This window comes from Stenella coeruleoalba, assembly GCF_951394435.1.
Source record: "Stenella coeruleoalba genome assembly, chromosome: 6".
NCBI classification, from domain to species: Eukaryota; Metazoa; Chordata; class Mammalia; order Artiodactyla; family Delphinidae; genus Stenella; species Stenella coeruleoalba.
In genome coordinates, this window is record NC_137151.1 from 77406081 (window position 1) to 77428789 (window position 22709).

The 22709-nt window shown below is 35.4% G+C and overlaps 1 protein-coding gene across 1 annotated transcript in view; it reads right to left on the minus strand.

Annotated features, from left to right (window-relative positions):
- PDE1A (phosphodiesterase 1A) overlaps positions 1-22709 on the minus strand; it is a 263294-nt gene that overhangs the window by 229145 nt on the left and 11440 nt on the right. The gene's annotated exons all lie outside the window — the stretch shown is intronic.

Sequence of the window (22709 nt, forward strand, 5' to 3'; positions counted from 1 at the left end):
TTGTATCAAGTATCTTTTCCGACCACAATGCTATGAGACTAGATATCAATTACAGGAAAAGATATGTAAAAAATACAAACACATGCGGGCAAAACAATACACTACATAATAACGAAGTGATCACTGAAGGAATCAAAGAGGAAATCAAAAAATACCTAGAAACAAATGACAATGGAGACAAGATGACCCAAAACCTATGGGATGCAGCAAAATCAGTTCTAAGAGGGAAGTTTATAGCAATACAATCCTACCTTAAGAAACAGGAAACATCTCAAATAAACAATCTAACTTGCACCTAAAGCAATTAGAGAAAGAAGAACAAAAAAACCCCAAAGTTAGCAGATGGAAAGAAATCATAAAATCAGATCAGAAATAAATGAAAAACAAATGAAGGAAACGATAGCAAAGATCAATAAAACTAAAAGCTGGTTCGTTGAGAAGATAAACAAATTTGAAAAACCATTAGCCAGACTGATCAAGAAAAAAAGGGAGAAGACGCAAATCAACAGCATTAGAAATGAAAAAGGAGAAGTATCAACTGACACTGCAGAAATACAAAAGATCATGAGAGATTACTACAAGCAACTCTATGCCAATAAAATGGACAACCTGGAAGAAATGGACAAATTCTTAGAAATGCACAACCTGCCAAGATTGAATCAGGAAGAAACAGAAAACATGAACAGACCAATCACAAGCACTGAAATTGAAACTGTGATTAAAAATCTTCCAACAACAAAAGCCCAAGACCAGATGGCTTCATAGGCGAATTCTATCAAACATTTAGAGAAGAGCTAACACCTATCCTTCTCAAACTCTTCCAAAATATAGAAAAGAGAGGAACACTCCCAAACTCATTCTACGAGGCCACCATCACCCTGATACCAAAACCAGACAAAGATGTCACAAAGAAAGAAAACTACAGGCCAATATCACTGATGAACATAGATGCAAAAATCCTCAACAAAATACTAGCAAACAGAATCCAACAGCACATTAAAAGGATCATACACCATGATCAAGTGGGGTTTATTCCAGGAATGCAAGGATTCTTCAATATACACAAATCAATCAATGTGATAAACCATATTAACAAATTGAAGGAGAAAAACCATATGGTCATCTCAACAGATGCAGAGAAAGCTTTCAACAAAATTCAACACCCATTTATGATAAAAACCCTCCAGAAAGTAGGCACAGAGGGAACTTTTCTCAACATAATAAAGGCCATATATGACAAACCCACAACCAACATCGTCCTCAATGGTGAAAAACTGAAAGCATTTCCACTAAGATCAGGAACAAAACAAGGTTGCCCACTCTCACCACTCTTATTCAATATAGTTTCGGAAGTTTTAGCCACAACAGTCAGAGAAGAAAAGGAAATAAAAGGAATCCAAATCGGAAAAGAAGTAAAGCTGTCACTGTTTGCAGATGACATGATACTATACATAGAGAATCGTAAAGATGCTACCAGAAAACTACTAGAGCTAATCAATGAATTTGGTAAAGTAGCATGATACAAAATTAATGCACAGAAATCTCTGGCATTCCTATACACTAATGATAAAAAATCTGAAAGTGAAATCAAGAAAACACTCCTATTTACCTTGCAACAAAAAGAATAAAATATCTAGGAATAAACCTACCTAAGGAGACAAAAGACCTGTATGCAGAAAATTATAAGGCACTGATGAAAGAAATTAAAGATGATACAAAGAGATGGAGAGATATACCACGGTCTTGGATTGGAAGAATCAATATTGTGAAAATGACTATACCACCCAAAGCAATCTACAGATTCAATGCAATCCCTATCAAACTACCACTGGCATTTTTCACAGATCTAGAACAAAAAATTTCACAATTTGTATGGAAACACAAAAGACCCCGAATAGCCAAAGCAATCTTGAGAATGAAAAACGGAGCTGGAGGAATCAGGCTCCCTGACTTCAGACTCTACTACAAAGCTACAGTAATCAAGACAGTATGGTACTGGCACAAAAACAGAACTATAGATCAATGGAACAGGATAGAAAGCCCAGAGATAAACCCACGCACATATGGTCACCTTATCTTTGATAAAGGAGGCAAAATGTACAGAGGAGAAAGGACAGCTTCTTCAATAAGTGGTGCTGGGAAAACTGGACAGGTACATGTAAAAGTATGAGATTAGAACACTCCCTATCACCATTCACAAAAATAAGCTCAAAATGGATTAACAACCTAAGTGTAAGGCCAGAAACTATCAAACTCTTAGAGGAAAACATAGGCAGAACACTCTATGACATAAATCACAGCAAGATCCTTTTAGACCCACCTTCTAGAGAAATGGGAATAAAAACAAAAATAAACAAATGGGACCTAATGAAACTTCAAAGCTTTTGCACAGCAAAGGAAACCATAAACAAGACCAAAAGACAACCCTCAGAATGGGAGAAAATATTTGCAAATGAAGCAACTGACAAAGGATTAATGTCCAAAATTTACAAGCAGCTCATGCAGCTCAATAAAAAAAAAAAACGAACAACCCAATCCAAAAATGGGCAGAAGACCTAAATAGACATTTCTCCAAAGAAGATATACAGACTGCCAACAAACACATGAAAGAATGCTCAACATCATTAATCATTAGACAAATGCAAATCAAAACTACAATGAGATATCATCTCACACCAGTCAGAATGGCCATCATCAAAAAATCTAGAAACAATAAATGCTGGAGAGGGTGTGGAGAAAAGGGAATACTCTTGCACTGCTGGTGGGAATGTGAATTGGTACAGCCACTATGGAGAACAGTACGGAGGTTCCTTAAAAAACTACAAATAGAACTACTATATGACCCAGCAATCCCACTACTGGGCATATACCCTCAGAAAACCATAATTCAAAAAGAGTCATGTATCAAAATGTTCATTGCAGCTCTGTTTACAATAGCCAGGAGATGGGAACAACCTAAGTGTCCATCATCGGGTGTATGGATAAAGAAGATGTGGCACAGGGTTTCCTGGTGGCACAGTGGTTGAGAGTCAGCCTGCCGATGCAGGGGACACGGGTTCCTGCCCCGGTCTGACAAGATCCTACATGCTGTGGAACGGCTGGGCCTGTGAGCCATGGCTGTTGAGTCTGCGCGTCTGGAGCCTGTGCTCCACAACAGGAGAGGCCACAACAGGGAGAGGCCCATGTACCACAGAAAAAAAAAAAAGAAGATATGGCACATATATACAATGGAATATTACTCAGCCGTAAAAAGAAACGAAATTGAATTATTTGTAGTGAGGTGGATGGACTTAGAGTCTGTCATACAGAGTGAAGTAAGTCAGAATGAGAAAGACAAATACTGTATGCTAATACATATATATGGAATCTAAGAAAAAAAAATGTCATGAAGAACCTAGGTGTAAGACAGGAATAGAGACACAGACCTACTAGAGAATGGACTTGAGGATATGGAGAGGGGGAAGTGTAAGCTGTGACAAAATGAGAGAGTGGCACAGACATATATACACTACCAAACGTAAAATAGATAGCTAGTGGGAAGCAGCCGCATAGCATAGGGAGATCAGCTCGGTGCCTTGTGACCACCTAGAGGGGTGGGATGGGGAGGGTGGGAGGGAGGGAGATGCAAGAGGGAAGAGATATGGGAACATATGTATAACTGATTCACTTTGTTATAAAGCAGAAACTAACACACCATTGTAAAGCAATTATACTCCAATAAAGATGTAAAAAAAACAAAAATACCCCCAAAAAACTAAAAATGTAACTAACATACAACCCAGCAATCCCACTACTGGGCATATACCCTGAGAAATCCATAATTCCAATAGAGTCATGTACCACAATGTTCATTGAAGCTCTTTTTACAATAGCCAGGATATGGAAGCAACTGAAGTGTCCGTCGACAGATGAGTGGATAAAGGAGATGTGGCACATATAGACAATGGAATATTACTCAGCCATAAAAAGCAACGAAATTGAGTTATTTGTAGTGTGGTGGATGGACCTAGAGACTGTCATACAGAGTGAAGTAAGTCAGAAAGAAAAAAACAAATACCATATGCTAACACATATATATATGGAATTTTTAAAAAATACAAAAATGGTCATGAAGAACCTAGGGTCAAGACGGGAATAAAGATGCAGACCGGGCTTCCCTGGTGGCACAGTAGTTGAGAGTCCGCCTGCCGATGCACGGGACACGGTTTCATGCCCCCGTCTGGGAAGATCCCACATGCCGTGGAGAGGCTGGGCCCGTGAGCCATGGCCGCTGAGCCTGCGCGTCCGAAGCCTGTGCTCCGCAACGGGAGAGGCTGCAACAGTGAGAGGCCCGCGTACCGCAAAAAAAAAAAAAAGATACTGACCTACTAGAGAATCGACTTGAGGATATGGGGAGGGGGAAGGGTAAGCTGGGACAAAGTGACAGAATGGCATGGACATATATACACTACCAAATGTAAAATAGACAGCTCGTGGGAAACAGCCGCATAGCACAGGGAGATCAGCTCGGTGCTTTGTGACCAGCTAGAGGGGTGGGATAGGGAGTGTGGGAGGGAGGGAGATGCAAGATGGAAGAGATATGGGGATATGTGTGTATGTATAACTGATTCACTTCGTTATAAAGCAGAAACTAACACACCACTGTAAAGGAATTATACTCCAATAAAGATGTTAAAAAACAAAAAACCTCCCCACAAATAAAGCCCAGGACTAGAGAGCTTCACTGGGTAATTCTACCAAATATTCAAAGAAGATTTAATATCCATCCTTTTCAAACTCTTCTAAAAAATTGAAGCGGAAGGAAACCCTTCTAAACACATTTTACAAAGCCAGCATTGCCTATTACCAAAGCCAGACAAGGACACCACAAAAACAGAAAATTACAGGTTAATATTACTGATGAACATAGATGCAAAAATCCTCAACAAAATACTAGCAAACCAAATCCAACAATACATTAAAAAGATTATACAACACAAGCAAATGGGATTTATTCCACAGATGCAAGGATGGTTCAACATCTACAAATCAATCAACATGATATATCACATTAACAAAATGATGAATAAAAATTATACAATCATCTCAGCAGATGCAGAAAAAGCACTTGACAAGATTCATCATCCGTTTACCATAAAATTCCCAACAAAGTGGGAATAGAAATAAAGTACCTCAACATAATAAAGACCATATATGACGAACCCACAACTAACATATACTCAGTGATTAAAAGCTGAAAGCCTTCCCTCTAAGGTTGGGAACAAGACAAGGATGCCCACTCTCACCACTTTTATTCAACATAGTATTCTAAGTTCTAGCCACAGCAGTTAAGAAAGAAAAAGAAATAAAAGGCATGCAAATTGGAAAGGAACAAGTAAAACTGTCACCATTTGCAGATGACATAAAACCAGATATAGAAAACCCTAAAGATGGCACCAAAAACTGTTAAAACTATTAAATAAATTCAGTAAAGTCACAGGATACAAGATAAATATACAGAAATCTGTGGCATTGCTATACACTAATAACAAATCATCAGAAAGAAAAATTAAGAAAATCCCATTTACAACTGCATCAAAAAGAACAAAATACCTAGGAAGTATTCTAACCAAGAAGGTAAAAGACTCGTACAGTAAGTCCCCTACGTACGAACCTTCAAGTTGCAAACTTTCAAAAATGCGAACATGAGCTCAAATGTCCAACCACGTAAGTTAGTTCACGTGTCTGGCATACATTGTCACGTGTGTGCATCCTCTACAAATGGTTGTGCTTTTGTGTAGTTTACTGTATAGTACTGTACACAAAAGCACAACAACTTGTAGAGGAGATCATATCATAAATATAGGAAATGATCAGTATATGACAGTTTACTTAAATTTTTATAAATATAAAGAAACTTTTGAAATAGAACTTATGTCTAATACAACACAAAGGAGAAGTAAATGAAATCACATTTTAGCCTTGACTGGATAAAAAAGAAGATATGCTAATTAAGTGTTCTCCAAAAGCTTATAGTCATTTGAAGAGTCTGTTTCTCTATAGCATAATTTGTGTAAACAACTTTTTAAAAGTTTTGCAAGAAAGAACAAATATCTAAATTATTCAATCACACTGAATCCAAAACACTGTAAGACACTAAAAAGACAAAAATTGTCATTTAAGCTATAACCAAATGCTCTTACAATATTCCTGCATGACACTAATTGTCACTTTGGCACATTTATCATCACTTGGGCATTTATTTCATCAATCCAGGTGATTTTGCAACTACTATTACTTCCAGTTGTATTGGTTGGCGAGTAAAAGCAATGTTTGTGCATATATCTAAGGAACAATGTAGCACAGTTTTATCTACCTGTGAGTTTCTCACTTTTGAGATCTCTTCAAGCATTTTGTTTTTGCGTTGCAAGAAAATGGATAATTAAGGTCATGTACCCCATAGTAAATATCTGCTCCAATGTCAAATATAGGCCCCACTGCTCTGTTTTCATGCCTTTCTTTATGCGTGATTAATGAACTCAACATGTGTAGTAACAGTAATATAATTAACATCACCTGAGGTGATGAGAAGATGAACAGAAATAACAAAATTTACAAATGGGCTGGCAATGTAAAATTTTATATTGTCATATAAAATTGCTGCTATTATAGGTCAAAAACTGTTGAATATCAATTTCATATTGCTTAACCTAATATGTCATGATTGCCATCTCCTCAAAAGGCATTGTGAGACATCATTTATTAAAAGACAACCGAATTTCAGGCACATTGTAATACAGGGGATTGTACATCATTGTAATGAATCAGGAAAAAAGGGTATTTTTCAATAAATTCTTTCCCAGAAAAAAAAGTACATATAATTTTTAAAATTATTAGTGTTAGTGTCAGACATAAGGGAAAATATCTGGAATTAGAAACCAGAATAGGATAGTAGTTTCACTAAATGTTTCAAAAATCAGTCAGAAAAAAATGCCTTCCACCAATTGTGCCAATACTCCAGTGTCTTTTTGTCTCTTTTTTCAACACACTTTGTACCAAACAATGTCTAGTATTGGAGTAATATGCACAACAAGTTTTATATCTCCTACTGAATGATAAATTCTTTAAAATCAAGACAAGTTTTAGGTCATCTTTGTATCTCCTTCCCCAGCTATCATGGTGCCTTAAGCAGAGAAGGTACTACTTATTGCTTGAATGAATGGATGCTAGGGAAATGTCAAAGGAGCATGACATAGCCTCTGCACTTAAGTTACAATCTGTTCAGAGAGATGAAATTAACTTGCACTGAACAAAAAATACTGAGTATTTAATTCTAATTATAGTAAGATTTCAGAAAATAAAAAGTGTTATTTCCAAAGAGGTTTACATGAAAATTTTCAACTGAGCTCAGAAAGGATGGACATGGTTTAGATAGAAGAGGCAAAAATTAAAAACAGTGTTTGACACTGAAAAAGAAAAACAGAAGGAAATTTTAAAATACAAAATTAAAAATCTTGAGTTGAATGAAGTCAATGAGGAAATTTCTATTTTACTCTTGTAAAACAGTTTATATTTAAAATGTGCTATCTTGAATTATGATCACTTAAAAGGAAGACAGATACTTAATATTCACTATTATTACTGGAAATGAACATATCCATGAATTACAATGCAAACTGTCAACCTTATCTATGCAACTCTGATCTCTTTTGCTGCTTTACTCTTATTAACATGAAAACGCAGGGTTCAACATTGTCATAAGATATGAATGTAGCACTACCAAACAGACTTCAAATTTATTATACTTCTTTTTTACTACAGTGACCCCATGTTAAATTATTTACGATTGACTCTTTATCCTCTACTATTTCACTTTTTAATGGATTTTTGCAAGTGTGTAGGTCAAGTTCTTTTGCAGAGTTGAATTAAGATTCTTTATAAAAATATTATATTACTTTATTTTCATCATCCTGGAGCTATACACTTAGATGATTCCAATAATTTGTAATCACTATATCCACAGATCCTGCAGGAGTTCCTGGGTAGACATGGCTACGAGTAACTACTTATTGTCTAAGGTCTGTTTTATTACTCTTACTGTAAAGGAGTAGTATATTTCTATCTCAAATCGTGCTAGAGTTTTCATTACTAACTTATTATAGTTAATTCATACAAATAGTTTGTATCCTGTGTATTTCTCACTTTTAGAAATCTTGACTTTCTTTTTTTTCCCAAAGTTTGGATTTCAACTTGAAGTCCTATTAACTGTGTAGTTCTGGGTAAATTACTAAACTGTCCTAGCTTTAGCTTTAGTTTAGCTATTTATAAAACTCAGTGAATAATACCTATTGATCTACCCTATCGATTAACTGACTTGCTCTCCTGACCATCAATGACTAAGTGGGCTCAAATTGGAAAATAACCCTAAAACTTTCAACATAATAACATAGTTTTCTCTTGGGAAAAAAATTCTTTTAGTTTAGTCTATAATTAGTAGATTTTGGAGGACTATTTTTTATTACCCATTTCTCAACATTTAAAAACAATTCATTGTTTTTTCTTAACTGATTTTTATAGTTTCTTACAAACTCACATACAATTAAATGTGCTTTTTTGATGTAAAATTCTATGAATTTTGGAACATGCACAGATTCATGTATCATCACTTACCATCATACTCATAATACAGAACAGTTCCTCAGCCAAAAAACACCCTCATGTTGCCCTTTTGAGCCAAACCCTCCCCCAAATCTTAATCCCCAGAAACTACTGATATGCTCTCAATTTTATACATTTTTAATAATAAAATTAATATATGCTTATTCTAAAGAGTTAAAAATTATATACATTAGTACATAAATTTAAAAGCTAGTGTGTTCCCATTCTTTTTACCAATACCATTGATTCTAAGCTAATCAACATTATAGTATGGTATGTACCCTTCTACAACTTTCTCCATGCTCAGTTTACAAATCATTTATACATATATTTAAACTTATAGAGTCCCATTCTGCTTTTTAGTGAAACCATTTGAAGGTAGAATTTACAAGCTTACTTTTTCAATATTAATGTATTTTGGGAATATTTCCAGATTAATATAGACCTCTATTTCATTTTTTTAATAGCTGCTGAATAGTTTGATAATATAATATGATTCACAATAATTAGTAATAACTGATTTTAATCTTTAATTCTTTGTTCATGTCATTGAACACTTTTCTATCAAGCTATTTGTGTCTTTCCCATGACTAAATGAAGAGTAAGTGTCCTTGATATATAGCAGATACTGAGCAAACTAACTTAAAATTTTCCTTTCTCTGTTCCTAAGCATTGTTTCAAGTTAGCAACCTCTCTGACATGGAGGCAATAGATTTTACATTTTAAAATATACTTCTATTAAGTGAGAAATGCTTGCTTCATCTATATTATAATAATTTTAGATAAATCCTTTATGAATAATGCTCCCAGACAACGTGACTTTGTTTATGGCAGCAGAAAGAGCTTTCAGAGCATGCATATCATGACTGTCCTACCTCTTTACAGCTTTACTTGCAGGAGTCTCTGAATGTCTCCTTAGGTGCTATAGCCCTAATTAGCTTCTCAGATGACTCTGAAGGGTAACCCTGAGGGGAATTTTCAAATTAAGCCACTAAATTTTTTTTTTTTTTTTTTTAGGTACACGGGCCTCTCACTGCTGCGGCCTCTCCCGTTGCAGAGCACAGACTCCGGGCGCACAGGCTCAGCGGCCATGGCTCACAGGCCCAGCTGCTCTGCAGAATGCGGGATCCTCCCAGACTGGGGCACGAACCCGCATCCCCAGCATCGGCAGGCGGACTCTCAACCACTGCGCCACCAGGGAAGCCCTGAAATTATATTTTGAGTTTAATATAATGAAGGGAAGGACCGATTGGGGAAAAGGTTAGGAAATTGAGGCCAAAACAGCAGGCAAGAGAAGGACCACTTGCTGGGATGAATAATGGCAGGTGCTATCTTGGTCAACCTGCTCTAAACCTGTCACAGAGATTTCTTTTTCCACAAAGCTTAGTAGAAAATACCACCTTTGTCAAAATGTCAGAGGATTTCTGGCCTTCAAGTCCAGTGCAAAACATAAACAACTCCTACTAAAGGGGAGTTTTTATTAATCCACTGGTGTTTACTTTTTGCTATAAGTCCTTGCTTATGAATTATAAGTGTACATGAAAAAAACTGTCTATTCCCCAAGACTTTTTCTTCACAGAGTAAGACAAAAGCCTTGTTTTAATCTGAGGTATCACATGTCAATAAGAATAAATTTTTTAAATATCCATATTCTATTAGAATAAAAGTATGCTTTGAAAATGGCTTCAGTGAATATGGAACAAGCCAAGAAGAAGTTCCATGCTACAGATAGACTGGAAGTTCATCCAAGCTCCAAACCTGGTAGCTCCACCTTTTTCTGTCTTGGATATCTTTTGACTAATGGCCCAGGAGAAGAGCAGAGGGAAATCACTGAGAAATATGTAAAATTCATTTTGTCCCACAGACCAAGTTTCAAGAGAAATGACTTATCCTTTGGCATGCAAAAGACCATCCCAAGAAGATCTTCTATATCAGAAAGGAGAACAGAAGTCCAAGTTTTTCTCTCACCTGAGAGTTGCAATTTTTCCTAACAATTCACTTTTAGTCAATTTTTCAAGTGCCCCATATCCAGAAAAAAAGGTCAAATACAGAATGGAACAGATCCATTTTTATTGCTGTTGTTCAACTTTATTGACTAGAAGTCATTAGACTTTTGAGAGAGTCTTAATTAAATCATATTTTAATTAATTAATACTTAATAAAATTATAATTAATAACTAAGTAATATATTAGACCAAAAAATAGCCTTTTGACCTTACATCTGACAATTTCAGACCAGGAAAATGGGCATGGTGGATGTGGAGACCAGAGATAGAGAATAGATGGGGAGATTCAAGATGAGGTGCTAAACAAAAGGTAAGAGTTAGCTATTCTTGAAGATATCAGGAAGACAGCATTAGAACATTGAAAGGTGGGCAATCCCACAGGAATCAAAGAATAGCCTAGCAGAACTGATCCCAAAAAAGTAATGAGGAAGAAACCAGGAGTGAGATGATAAAATCAAGCCTAACAAATGTCAGAAACTACATGAAGGGCAGGAAGACAGAAACTAGAACCAGAACATCTTGAAACCATGGCAGTGTTAAGCCTCATCTATGCGTAAGTTCTAATTAACTTTTCCAAGAGAAAATGCAAAGTGAAGGGTTAGAGAGAAAATCTAAAACTCCACTGGTTAAGTGTGGTCCAGGAGGAACAGCAGCAACAGCATCATTGGATCAGCATCTAAGTGAACCTTTAGGAAGTCACTCTGTGACTTCGGCAATCAAAGAGATAGGAAAACACAAACTTGTAACAGATTATTTGAAGCTACAGATACCTCTCCAGTCCAATGCTCAATGATTTTTAAATTGTCAATCTAATCCATTTGGCTACAGAGTAACGTCTGTAGGTGGGAACAGCATTTTTCTGTCATCGATCTGTTTTGGCTTCTGGCTATCAACACATGTTAGCTTTATCTCATCTCCCATATATACTTTATAGAGTAACATCATGCCCTCTGCTTACCATTACCTCCTCTTCTGGATAAATTGCTCAGCCGTCAGGTAGTTTACAGTAAATTATTAAATTAAGTACCCATAGTTGGAGAAAAAAGAGAGAAAGAGTGAGTATTCACTTTTACTTTGGCCTCAGTTTCCTCCTCTGTGACTTGAGAGGTCAGAGTGGGGTGATCTCTGATCCCCTCCCCAGTGCTGGGCTGGAGCCAGCCCCTGGCAGCTCTTGAGAGCTCACTGTGCTATGTCTTCCCAATTCCGAGTCCATGATGGAAATATTTACACCATGGAAACTGGCTAATGCTAGAAATAAAGGCGTTAATATTTCTTTTTATAGAGGCAATTTACCAGCACACCACTATTTCTAGCTCTATTTAAGAAAAAAATGGATTTCAATAAGTTGCAAGCAGTGGGGAATTTTGAATTTCAGTGCACCACATAGCAAAGGGTTATTAAAAGAAGTTTAGGCTAGTGGGCAGGGACTGAAGTCAAGAGAAAATGAACTGCTTAGTCTCACAATGTTTATAAATGAAAATAACAGAAGACTGCTTGTCAAGATTTAGATCTGGGCATAAATCTCTATTGATTGCTGCTTTACTGGTGGCCAACTTGTCCCCTATCCTCAAAATTACAGAAATACAACAGTGGTGAAAATGAGTCACACAAAATTGTTCCTTCAGAGTTGCTTAGTAACCACTTGTGGCATTACTATTGTAATAACAATGCAACCACACCCTTAACATGATTATTTGTTCAATAGAAATTTTGAACATGGTTTCGAAATAAATTCAAGTTTCTAATTAGCTTATATCAACTTATATTGCAGCTTCTCAATCCAATACTGTTTTCCTACAAACAGTATTTTCACTGCAAACTTCTATCAAAAACTGTAAGGTGCTCTTGATGGGAATTCACTACTTACTAAACACATAACTCCTGACTCTGCACTTACGGTCTCCAACCCATAATCATATCATTTGTAATATGTGTAGGAAGAATTATAAACACTACCTCTTCCCCCAGCATTTGTGTCAGATTTAAATTTAAAACAGTAGAACAGGAATGTAAATGAACTATAGAAATACACTAGATACTTAGCTATATTATTTCTGTAGTGGCCCAAAGGAAAAATGTGAGAGAGGACTATTGCTTTTACCAAAAAAAGCAGGCGATAAAGAGCGTCTACTATGGGTCAATAACATCCAAATGACAACAGAATGAATCACACAAAATGGTGTACACTTAGTGGCAGTCAAGGCACATGTTGGCAGATGGCATGACTGAGAACAGAATTTTGAAACTATATAAATATACAAAATTCAGTGGTACAGCCCTATCTCAGGATAAAATGAGGAGTACATAGGAAATTAAAGAAATAAATGAATTGTTACTCTTCTACTTCTCCAGTATCATTTATACAAGGAGAACAAGAAGACAGAGCTGATATTGAAAGGGAGCCTACTGCTGCCTTAAACTGCAGGATGCCACCAGGGTCAGTGGAACCTTGCATCTCATGAGCCTAAATTCTAGATAGGATTTTGTTAAATGGTCTGACATAAACTTAGCTTGCAGGAAGCTGTAAATATGTCTCTCAGAGAAGATTTAATTTCTTTCTCTCACTTTATGTTTTTTGTTCCTTTCTCATTTTCATCATTTTCTGGCTTTCACTTAATTCTGACAAAATCTATAGTCACCAAATCCTAGTGTCCTAAAATTTGTTAAAGAAAAAAACATTGACTCACAAATATTTTCTCCTCAAATGGAAAGGCTTATGGACTCATTTTAGGTCAGAATAAATTTACCAAAAAATATTAAGTTTCCATCTCATGATAGCTCATGACATATAGATCATGATAGCTATAATTTATCAAATGCTTAGACTATTTTGAGCACTGTTAAGTCCTCTCACTCTATTATCTCATTTTACTCTCATTTCAAACCTATATGGCATTATTATTATTATTATTCTCACTTCAGAGATGAAAAAACAAAAGGTCAATCCAGGACTGAAATTCCAAAATCTTTTATAGAGTATTTTTAGGGAATCAGGCTTTAAAAATTCTGAAGTTTACTGCATTTATTTAGGACTTTTCATCTTTAGCCATAAACCTAAAGGAGCACTTTTGATTAGCAGTCAAATTATTGTTAGGATCTTGGGCTCAGAGTAAAAATGTAGATTTCCAGTAATGCTAGCAGACCAAACATGGCTTATTTTAAGCAGTTGTTTATTACTCATTCATCATTTGTCTTTTCATTCAATAAGTATGTATTATCAACTGCTACACTCAGATATCTGATGAAGACAAAGCAATAAAAAGCTGTTTCCCACAATCAATCAAGATTTAAAAAAATAATTCTTAGTTTTAGCCAGTGGCATACCTAGCATACTGGATACCCAGAGTGGATCATTTTTTAATACTCCCCTTATATATATGAAAAAATTATTCTCAGAAATAATCATGAAGTGAGACCAATAATTATAATGGCCAGAAAGGAAATGTAGAGAGTAAACATTTTCTCTAGTTGAATTGTGCTGGTATGCCCATATACAAATATAAATAATTTTTAAAATATATTACAGATATTACAGAAAAATGAAAAAGCAACAGATTGATTTTTTAATTATAAAAGACAACAAAAATATATCTACATGGTGTTCTATTAAAGAAATCAATAATATTACAGTTCTTGTTTTGAGACTTCTGCATATTTTTCAACAAAGTTGTCAAAATTGATTGTCTTCACATATTCATCTTCAGTAGACAGTATAGCCAGATTTGTCAATCTATCTTTGCTCAGAGTGATTCAAAAAGCACTTTATATTAATTTTACTCTAAAAATGTTTCCTTCACATGAAGCAACAGATATAAAAATATATAGGAAAAGTATTAAAGTTATAGTTTGGCAGAGATTTATGAAATCTCACTTCACAATAAAATGCTGTTCATATCTTTGCTTCTTCAGGGTTGAGTCTAATAGCTTTCAAATGCCTCTTTGATCAAAAAATTGCCACTAAAATAACTTCACCAGAAAAGTCTGCATAAATTTGTACTATACTTGGTAAACTTTTCCAAAGTTTATAATTGCTCAAAATTGTTTGTGTCCGATTTAAGTACAGTTTTTGCTTTCTTCAACACATTTTAAACAGTACATTTGAAATAAATGACAGCCCAGTGACCAAAAAACAAAACTTGGCTGACTGCTTACTCTTGAAACAAATGTATGTAGCTGAGTCTGCATGTGTTGGGAGTCTACTGAATAACTGCAATTTCCCCCAAAGTATCTCCCATGTAGAACACAATGTTTATTAAAGAATAAGTAATATATGTATGTATATATAAAATATTGGGTTGGCCAAAAAGTTCGTTCGGGTTTTTCATAAAGTTTTATGAAAACCCGAACGAACTTTTTGGCCAACCCAATATATATACACACATAGACACATACTATATATACACATGATATATACATGTATATATAATAATGTATATAGATATGTAGATAATTAAAACTCAGTACCATGGCGATTATTTGGGAGTTATACCAATTATTTAGGAGTTAGGAGGAGTTAGGGCTGTTTAGCATTGCTGGCACATGGTAATAATAAAAAGAAAACCGAGCTATAGCAGGTTATTATTGTTTTTAAATTCTCTATGGAAAATGTCAGTCACAGTGCCTGCACCTAAGGACAACTGCTTCCCTGCCCCACAAGGCACTGCTACTGGTTTGAGCCAATGGGATTTAGCCAATTAATTTATGTAAAAATAATAATTTTTAAAGTTCTTGTCAATAAAAAAAAACAGTGGCTCCCCAATGTTCCCTCCATATTTTATTCCCCCACACTATTACTCCCAGCTATTTTAGACAGTACAGTATTTAGACTTTGCATAGATTGTGTAGTCTGGCAGATGTGAGTTTGAATTCCGGCTCTGCTACTTCCTAGCTTCCTAGCTGTGTGATTTTAAGCAAGTTAGCTACCCTTCTGAGCTTCACTGTTAATTTTTCAACTTTAAAAAATACTCACTAGCATGAAATAACTTACATACATACCAAACAAAAGGCACTTTTACGTCTTAGGTGCTCATTCAACGTAACTATCATGATTATCCCTTCGCCTTGGTGCTGGACCTGCCATCTGCCGCAGACTCCTAAATACCTTGGGCAGCAATTACTTGTGATAACTGGTGGACTAAATAGAGGGTTTATTTTATTTTCCTAAAATACATTTAAAATTAATTGTGATATCTTTCCTGCTAAAAATCTACTTTCTTATAAACTATTTATATAAATGATCTATACTCATTGCTCCTTCTTTAGTACTACATAGTTTCCTGCTTTCTTCTATTCTTCTAAAGGTCTCACTTAAATGTTACCAACAGAGATCAACTCTATGGCCTTTGCTCATTCTCACAAAGGTGTTCACAAAATTCAGGAGCTGCAAAATTCACTTGAGGCCAATTCACTCACCTTTCAGAGAGAAAACTGAAGCTCAGAATGGTGACGTGATTTGTCTCACTAGCTAGAGGCTGGGCAGAGACACAGATCTGTTCCAAAGCAAGACTTTTTGTTCCAGCTTCGTTACTGTCGGTTGCTGCTCTGTGGCTCTCTGGTGACTTCCTCCATTCCTCTCTAATTCTCCTCTCTCCTCCTAACACTGGCCATGTCTCTTGTTTCCATATGATATCTCCTAATGAATGGTTTCTAAGTTTATACTTTCTAAGAATAAATTTGTGAAAAAATTCAAAATTGTATAATAAACAATTCAACTAATTTACCATTTTAAAATGCACCCACAGTTTGAAACCGTGAATAAACATTTATTAGAGTATAATTTATCTTATATAAGGCCTGATATGACTTGGTATAAGTCTTGATATGACTTGTTCCCAACTATAAAATAATGATTGGCAATCTAAATATGAATGTGGGAATATCTCTCTAATGAACATACAAAAATTGCAATACAAGTAATACATGGGTATATAATAGAATAATATAACTGGGATCACATGGTCTGTGTCATTATGTGTAAAGCATTTCCATTTCTCAAACTCTGCTTCATGAGACTAGTATAATCACTTTCATTAATAACGTAGAATAATAAAACTTGCTAGATATGTGGACAAACATAGAAAATTTAAAAATTAAATGTATGCCCATCAACTTCTAATTGTCCTCTACATTTATTAATAATTTCTTTGACAGGTTTCCATTAACAGGGCACAGAAGAGAAGCATTGTTCATTCCTTTTATGCCCACCCACACCATGCAAAGTCATCTGCAAAGTGTATACCCCTCAAAGCTGCTCTAGCACCACCACCAGGTTTTCTCTGAAGCTTCATCTGCAGTCAGTTAATATGGAATGTGTAAGTCTTTCCCCAAATAGAAAATGCTCCAGTTTTTTTTTCTAACTTCTTAGTAAGTTGTAACATTCATACTGAAAATTACACAAATCATAAGTGTTAGCTTGATGAATTTTTAAAAATTAAATATAACCAGAAGCCACATTAAAAAAACAAAAAACAAATGTCACCAAGGCCCAGAATCTTCTCTCATGCTTCCTTCAAGGGATTCCAAAGGTAACCACTTTTTTGACTTTTAATACCTATATTAGTTTTGCCTGTTCCTAACCCTTGAATGGAATTATACAATATGTACTCTTTTGTGTCTGGCTTCTTTTATTCAACAGATCTTTGAGATATTAGCCCATATTATTGCATATATTTATGGTTCATTGTTTCTCATGGCTTTATAGTATTCCACACAATGTACTTACGCTTTCTACTGTTGAAGAGCACTTGATGGTATTTTATTTCAGTTTATTACAAATAGTGCTTTTAAGAACATGCTTGTACAGGTCTTTGATGAATATATGATATATATGTGCTTGTCTTGGGTAAACACCTAGGAGTGAAATTTCTGAGTGTACATATGTTGAGCTTCAGTAGATGCTGCAAACAGTTTTCCAAAGCTGTACTTATTTTCAGTCCCACCAATCATGTATGAGAGTTTTGATTTCTCTAAATCAATGGATTCTCAGTTGGGCATGATTTTATACTACAAGGAATATTTGTTAATGCCTGGAAACCTATTTCTCATTGCAACTGGGGGTATATTACTGCCATCATGTGGGTAGGGGCCAGGGATGTTGCTCAACATCCTATAATGCACAAGACAGTCCCTTGCAACAAAGATTTGATCTAGCATTGAGGCTGAGAAACTCCGCTCTAAAGCCTCACTAGCCCTGGGTAAATTTTTGGTTTTCACATTTAGCCATTCCAGAAGGCACATCATTGCATTTCCTTATGATTTTAATTTGCATTATATGACAACTAAATACAGTCATTTTAAAGTTTGAGACTTGGTCCATAGGTGGCAGTCCAATTCAGGTTCCCAAGAAAGCTACTTCAAACTTCCACCCTAAACTAAATAGCCCTCTTTATTTGTTAAATCTTTGACCCTAGAGCATAGGCTCTGGAGTCAGGTGGACCTGGCTTTGATTCCAAATTTTTCTACTTAAGAAAGTTATTTAACCTCACTGAACTTCAGTTTCTTTATCTGTAGTATCGGGGTATTAATGCCCACATTCTAGTGTTACTCTTACTATTAGATACAATAGGTAGGTAAAATCCCTGGTTCACAGTAGATGCTCAATAGGGATTATTACCTTGGGCTAGAAGCATAAGAGATGCAAAGAAATTAGACTAGAAAGAACACTAGATTGAGAGTTAAGACTTGTGTTCTAGTCCTGATTCTGACCTGACTCTGTAGTTGTGAGAACTTGGTCAAAACATTTAATGTCTTAAAGTTTTTTGTTTATTCATCTATGAAATAAGAGAGTTGCACTAGACATAAGGTTTTTTCAACCTGATCATTTTATAATTCTATAAACATGACAATGCCTCAGTCATCAATAAGTTTATAATAAGGGAAGATAAGATATGCACTAAATAATAAATTATTATACCAATTTCTTACAAATATGCTCAGAAATACAGAGCTATGAGAAAAAAAAAAGTGTTACTATCATTAAAGCACAAAAGCAGAGACGCTTATTTTTGCTGGAAAGATCAGGGAACACTTCATGAAGACAATAGCATTTGAATTAGGACTTGAAGCATGGACTTGAAGAGGACAGAGAGTAAATTCAGACAGGAGATGGAGGAGAGGCACTGAAGTAGAGGAAGCAGAGTGGGCATAAGCTCAAGAAGGGAAGTATAAGACAGTCCTAGGGGACAATGAGTCATCCAAAATGATTGTAGCACGGGATTTGTGAAAGGAGGAAGGAGATGAGGTAAACGAACAGTAGGTATAAAGTGTTTGGAATGCCAGAAGAGTCAATATGTCACTTAGTTGAAAATGAAGGGTCATTGAAAATTATGGAAGGTAGTGACATAACCATGACAAAGCTCTAAAGACTAATCTGATAACTCTAGAAACAAGGAACTGTGAAAGGAAGGGGTGGAGATTAGAAGGTCAATTTGGAAAATATAACATTTTAGATAAGGGGGAAAAGGTTTTGAAGTAAAAAGTCACAAAGAGGAGAGAAATGTGTAATTTTCTAAGGACATAACTGAAAGGACTTGATATTTGTTTTGTTATGGAAGATAAGAAGTAGGGAGGCAACAAAAATAACTGAGATTTCAAGTCTAAATGGCAAGAGGGAAACATTTTATGCTTTCCTTAATAGCTGTCAACAAAGTAGCTGGGTTTAGGCTGTTCGTCTAAGCAATATTTCTCAAACGACAGTTTACTGGAGACTTTAATATCTTTGTAGATATTTAACACAAAGATTTCCACTATCAATTTAGGAAACACTAAATATCATATCATCCTCTTAAATATTTACATTTTACATAAACATAATAAAGTTCTAGGAAATAGTGTAGTAATGTGTGTGTGTGTACATTGTGTAAAACTATTAACTCTCATGGGCACTAATGTTGCAAGAGACAAGCACACATATGCTCCTGAAATTACTCTTATAGAGTATGTGTTATAATAAATCTCTTTGTGACAGATTAGTATCAGGTATCAGGAGGTCATTCAGGTGAAACATGTCTGAGATGGGAAGATACTGTCACTCTGGATAGAGCTGAGATCTACAAATGTAGATTTAGGAATCACCTAACAGAGAAGATAATTGAGATTATGAAAGGAGATAGTTTTGCAAGAGACTGGAGAAAGTAATGAGAGGATGTGGAAGCAACAGGCAGTCTACATTTTAAAAACTAATGAATGGAAGAGAGATTGAACAGTAACTTGATGGAGTAGAAAACCTAAGGGAAAATTATTTTAGAATGAGCTCTTCAAGTTACTCAATAAGTTATGGAGATGTCACCTAAACATTCTAGTCTAAGACAAGTCTTAAACATGGCATTCCAGATCCTTCCCTTGGCATCTGAATCTTTAAGGGAAAATTCAGAACTAATACTCCACCTGGAAGTCCTAAGGCCCTTGTCTCCTCAGAGTTAAACTCACAGCTCTAAGGTGGCCTTAAATGTTCTAAAGTTTAGAACACTTCGGAGGTAGAACACCTCAGGATAACACACTAATAGGCATAACCATTAGTTTTCTGAGTAATGCTAGGCATTCTGGGGTCTGGCAGCAGAGGAGGAGGAAAGAAAAGAGCAGAGAGTGGGAAGGAGCAACAATCATATTTTTATCTAGACATTTATGAGAGAAACAAGTTAAACAATTAGATGTAAGCTAGAGTCCTTCACCAGCGCAGCATTGACATAGACTCCATTAAATGGGTCTAAATTCCCAACTGCGCTAATAAGAGAGAGGAAAACATTGTGTTGGTAGGTAAGAAGAAGGATTAAGCAGAACAAATTATCCTGATGATATACATCGATGAAAATTATTCAACTTTAACGATTCAACTTCCACATGAGTTTGTCTAAAAGCTGGTATACAGAATTAATAAGAACTTTTATATAAAGTTTAGGTAAATGGTTATTTAGTAAGAACAGCTGTTTAGAATGTAATCAGAATGTAGTCAGAAAGTGTTTTCCATTGTTTAAATAAGCAAATGTCAAGAAATAATGAATCTAGTCTAGAAATGGAATGTATTTTAAACAAATTGTGTCTTTACCATCCTGTACCACAAAACCAAATATCTTTTTTTTTTAATTTTATAAATATTTGATTCTTAAGACAGAGAAAATAGCCTTATAAGGGCACTGTATTGTTTGCCTAATAGAATGTGGGATTTATTTTCCCTCTAAAAAATAGATTCTTAGTATAATATTTTAGAAAAACTATCACAATAAAGAAAAATACTTTTAAATAACAAAACATGGGAGTTTTATGGCACTCAAGAATGACCTTAAATACATTAAAATAAAACACCATCAAAACAGTAAATTTCAAGCATTTTGAGTGTTAGGATATTTACCGAAAGTAAAGCCTGAGAAAAAAAGATTAATAAGGTGGCAACTGTCAAATTATATTTTAATCATTTCTATTAATGAATTCATAATGAAGTCACAGTGAAAGTTAGTTCTAGTCTTACACAATCTAGAAGCCACACCCTTCAGTATCTGCAAGGGTCTTTCTGCTACCTTGGAAAATGCAGTTTATATTATGGTAGAAACAAATCTCTTCTGTTTAGAAACACTTTCAAGTAACTGCCTGAACTTTACCCTTCTATTCCCTCCTCTTTACTTCTAGAGACAGTATTTTATATCCTAAAATTCCTAGTAAGGGCCTCATATGTGCCATGTCAAACCTATGTTTGTGGGCTTCCCTGGTGGTGCAGTGGTTGAGAGTGCGCCTGCCGATGCAGGGGACACGGGTTCGTGCCCCGCTCCGGGAAGATCCCACATGCCGGGGAGCGGCTGGGCCCGTGAGCCCTGGCCGCTGAGCCTGCGCGTCCGGAGCCTGTGCTCCGCAGCGGGAGAGGCCACAGCAGTGAGAGGCCCGCATACCGCAAAAAAAAAACAACAAAAAACCTGTTTGTAAAGTCCTCACAGTAAATCATACGGCTCAGAGGACACATAGTAATTTACTTTTGCTCATTTTTTTCCCCTTGCTTCACCTCCAGAAAAGAAAATTTTCATGTATACCGTGTGTATTAAATAATTCTGAGTAGCTAAAAAATTTTTAAATGATTCAGGTGACTTCGTTGGCAAGTGAGAATGTGTTATACCTCAAGGAATGATTGTATAGTTACCCTGACATACACATTAAGGTCTCCTAACAGTATTTGTTAGGAAGGTGCAATCTGTAATAGAAGCCACACTTAACTGCTTGTTCTTAATGTCAGTACTCTTCAATGTTTCTTCCTCTGACTTGCTGTGACCCCTTGAGCCTCAATTTCTTTCTTCACCTATGAAATAGGGATCTATATAGTTTTCATTCTATTTCATAAGGATAGCATGTGAACAGGTAGTATAACAGATGTAAAAATAATTTTTTAAACCCTTGATATGGGATTCTACACAAGCATAAGCCATCATTATTCAATATGGAGTTATTTGTAGATTGAAGAGTCTACATTTCACTAAGCATGAATTTAAGGGCAATGCTTCTGTTAAAAAAGCAAAAGAGTTGGGTAAAATGCTGCCAAACTTGTGTGTACAGTGATACCTGGGTGTGATAATCCACACATAGCTCCCATCTGTTATTTCTTAATTTGCCCTCAGCTGTTTCAATAATGTGACTTTGTTCATCACTTCTCAATCTTTTCAAAATATTTCTTTTCCTTTTTTTAAACTCACACCATCACAGTTATGTAATAGAACATTAACTATTCTCTCAACTAGGCAACATTTTTTTTGCTTAAGCTTCTCTAAGAGTAGATAAAAAATGTTAACTATGGAGAAATTTCTTGGGGTCAGACTATATTCTAGGTAACATAAGAAAAGAAGTAATTAAAGGATGAAAACAAGACTACCCGAAAACAAAATGAATTTCAGAAAAATAAAGGAGACATTTTCTGAAAAAATTTAGGGAAACAAAAATGTGTACTTTGAAACATTAATTTCTGGAGATACTAATAAGCATTATATAGAAATAGAATATGATTTGGGAAATACTGGAGTAAACAATCTTATTTTACTGCACGAATTCTAATATTCTTTGTAAATCTCTAAGAGGAGAATGAGTATGACAGGC